Source organism: Chrysochloris asiatica, unplaced genomic scaffold (genome assembly GCF_000296735.1).
Source record: "Chrysochloris asiatica unplaced genomic scaffold, ChrAsi1.0 scaffold00080, whole genome shotgun sequence".
NCBI classification, from domain to species: Eukaryota; Metazoa; Chordata; class Mammalia; order Afrosoricida; family Chrysochloridae; genus Chrysochloris; species Chrysochloris asiatica.
The window spans coordinates 11,441,321-11,445,228 of NW_006408598.1; positions in this window are offsets into that span (position 1 = coordinate 11,441,321).

The window sequence follows — 3,908 nt, forward strand, 5'->3', positions numbered from 1 at the left end:
GAAGACAGGGAGTGAGAGGTTTCCAACCTTATTCTTCTTCTTAAGCAGTGCTTTGCTTATCCTGGGTCTCTTTCCTTTCCATATAAAGTTTGTCATTGTTTTTTCCATCTCTTTGAAGAATGTCATTGGAATCTGGATTGGGATTGCATCATATGTGTAAATTGCTTTGGGCAATATTGACATTTTCACAATGTTAAGTCTTCCTATCCAGGAGCATGGTACATTCTTCCACTTTTGTAGGTCTCTTTTGGTTTCTTGTAGTAATGTTATGTAGTTTTCTTTGTATAGATCCTTTGTTTCTCTGGTTACCTTTATTCCTAGATTGTTCATCCTTTGGGTGTGGCTATTGTAAATGGTATTGTTTTCCTAATGTTCTTTTCAATGCTGTCGTTTTTGATATAGAGGAATCCAATTGTTTTTTGTATGTTGATCTGATATCCAGCCACTTTGCTGTATGTTCTAATGAGGTCTAGTAGCTTTTTTACTGAGTGTTTGGGGTTTTCTATGTACAGGATTATATCGTCTGCAAATAGAGACAGTTTTACTTCCTCCTTGACAATTTGGATACCTTTAATTTCCCTGTCTTGCCATATAGCTTTGGCTAAGACTTCCAGCACAATATTGAATAGGAGTGGTGACATAGGGCATTCTTGTCTGGTTCCTGTTCACAGAGGGAAGAAGCCTTTCAGTTTTTCTCTCCATTGAGAGTATAAGTGGCTGTTGGTTTTGTATATATGCTCTTAATTATATTGAGGAATTTCCCTTCAATTCCTATTTAGTTGAGTGTTTTTATCAGGAATGCATGTTAGATTTTGTCAAATGCCTTTTCTGTATCAATCGATATGATAATAGGTTCTTTTCCTTTTTCTTATTTATATCGTGGATTACGTTGATCATTTTTCTAATGTTGAACCCTCCTTCTATCCCTGATATGAATCCCACTTGATCATGATGTATTATCTTTTTTATGTGCTGCTGGATTCTGTTGGCTAGGATTTTTCTTGATGAATCCACATTTGCTGAGCCAAAAATTACCACTGGGAATAATCTGTGTTCAAAATAGCATTATTTTTACCTCAGGAATCCTTGACATTGGAGGGAAATATATTTCAAGTTTGGGTCCAGTAATTAGGTGGCTATGTGCCAACACATCAGTTTGGACTCCTAGTGATTCTGAGACTGTAAATCTTTACAGGAGCAGAAAGCCCCCTCTTTCTCCCATGGAGAGCTAGTAGATTCAAACACTGACCTTGCAGTTAATAGTCCAGTTTGTAATCCTCTATACTACCTGAGCTTCTTATTAGGAGTTTAGAAGGCAGATAGTTTAAGTCAGGTCTGCAATGGGAGAAGACTTCATTGGTCAGAAACAGAGTGGGAAAGTTTTAAACAGACAACTTCTCACTGCTCCTCACTCTGTGAAATCAAAACAGTGATTGATTTTATATCGAATAAGGCAGTAAAGTGAATCCTTGTGCTTTTCATATTGAAAACAATTGTAAATCGAACTTACTAAAACAATAACTTAAAGAGGCAAGATTTGAAATGTTGTTGGAGCAAATCAAATGATGTAAAATTTAAAGAGCTGCCGAAACAAGTGTCTTCAAGAACTTTATCGATCTGCCAGAAGCAGCTACTGTCAACCCTGAACATTGCTTGGAAAGTGGAATTATTGCATATTGATTATTCATCGTGGAGTCAGGCTCTAAGAGATTGGCTCCAGGTGAACCAATGATTTACATTTCAACACTTTGACGTTTAATAAGGATAAGTAACAACAACAACAATCTTAGAAGGAGCACAGAGATAGTATCTGATGTAGTTCCAAGCAACTGATGGCCCATTTTTAGGAGGGGAAGGGAATAAGAATTGAAAAAAAAAAGAAAGATATTAAAAAAAAAATTTTTTTAACCATTTTTCTACATCTGAACCATAGGAAATCACTTAGCAATTCTTGCTCTTGGCCGTGTCTCACCATCTCTGGGGGAGCTTTAAAAAGTAGCTATGCCTGAGCCCCTTGCTCATTGATTTTAAGGGGACTGGGTTGAGGCGTGACGCTGCAGGTTAATGTGCTGGAGTGCAACGTGGTTTAAACTGAAATGTTGGCTGTTCAAGCTCACCAGCTGCTCCTCGGAAACCCTATACAGGGTCACTGTGGTGCTGTGGGTTAATGTGCCAGACTTAAAAAGCCATTTGAACTGCAAAGACGGCGGCTCAAGCTCAGCAGCTGCTCCCCAGAAACTCTATACAGGGTCGCTATGAGTTGGAACCAATTGATGGCACTTGATAAAAAACACAACAACATGAGTCACAACAGACTCGACCACACTTAACAACAACAACAAGGACCAGACCAGGTTACTTTAAACAAGGTGGTTCTCTGTGTGCAGCTGGAACTGGGAACCACTCATTTAACCACCTCTTTGACAAGAATGTTTAAGAATACAATCTGCTATCATTCCAGACTCAAACAGGCTCGGGAGAAAGGCTTGGAGGGAATAAACAAATAAACCCCTATTCATCACAATGATGTCATTCCAATGTGCATGGTGTTGCCATGAGGTCAGGTCTGACTCAATGGTAGCTAATAAAACAATCAAACAGATACATCAAACACCATAGTAGCAGAGACCGTGTCTGTATTGAGCACCAATACATCCATCTGTCTTAGAGGAAAAGGCTCTCTGATTGTGAAAATAAAGCAAAAGAATTTATTGAAAGCACAAGAATAACATTGGAATGCAGAATCAAGGACTTCCAACATATGGAAACCATGAATCCAAGATGTGGCTATTTTATGAAGCAGATATAAGCTGAACTCAGGAGTTGACAGTAAAGAATGTTCTGATTGGCTAGCTAAGACAAGTACTTCTGATTGGCTATTTTTGGAAAATCATTATGCAAGTTATTTGTGTAAGCACTTTTCTATAAGTTAATCCTCTTTCAACCACATTCTTCCTGAGGGCAAGTTACCCCTCCTTTGCTTACCCACTAACAGTCATGGGTCATTTTCTGAGAAAGAGAATCAGAGCTTTGGACAAAATGAACTTTGAGTCAGACTGTGAGTAAGCCATTTTAGTTATGTCAAACACTTCAAATCTTGCAGAGCATTTTACGCAATGCGCTGTGAGAACCATCTACTTCAAAAAGTCCAAACAGAGCATGTTCATGACCGGCTCGTGCCTTCTGCCTTGACTAAGCACAGGACAAACATTCCTTAGCTGCAGGCCTGGATCTGTGTATAGTCCCACTTGAGGGCACACAATCTCCACCACTATGTACCAGGTGTGTGCTTGGCCATGCAGATACAAAAATGAGTGGGAGTTACCAGGGATGAGAAGGAAAAGGGGAACTCACTTAGCTTCTGTTAAAAAAACAACAACCCACAGTCATCAAGTTGATTCTGACTCATAGAGACCCTGTATAGAGTTTTCCCAGGCTGTAATTCTTCACAGGAGCAGAAAGCCTTATCTTTCTCCCACAGAGCCACTGGTAGGTTTGAACTGCAAACCTTGTGGTTAGCAGTCCAGTGTTAGCTTGGCACAATAAAAAGCAGCTGGAGTACTTAGCACATTAAAAGGCCCCCAGAATTATTTCTGAAAAAATTGACTACAAGGGTGATTTGCTCACTTTTTAGTAGACGTCTTTCTTCAAATGAAACCCAACCTGTATCCTCAGCACATAACAGAGGTAAAGGTGGCATTGTGAGGATGCAGAAGAGAAGATAGGGAGCAGACCACTAAATCTTGCTGCTACCTTTGGTACCAAAAAGGAGCACTAGGGATTCTAGAGAGTGATGGAACATAGTTTTAGAAGCATATCTTGTCTGACACATTTACTACTATTAAAGGTGATGAAAGGAATTCTGGTAGCATAGTGGTTATGAATCGGGCTGCTAACCACATGGTCAA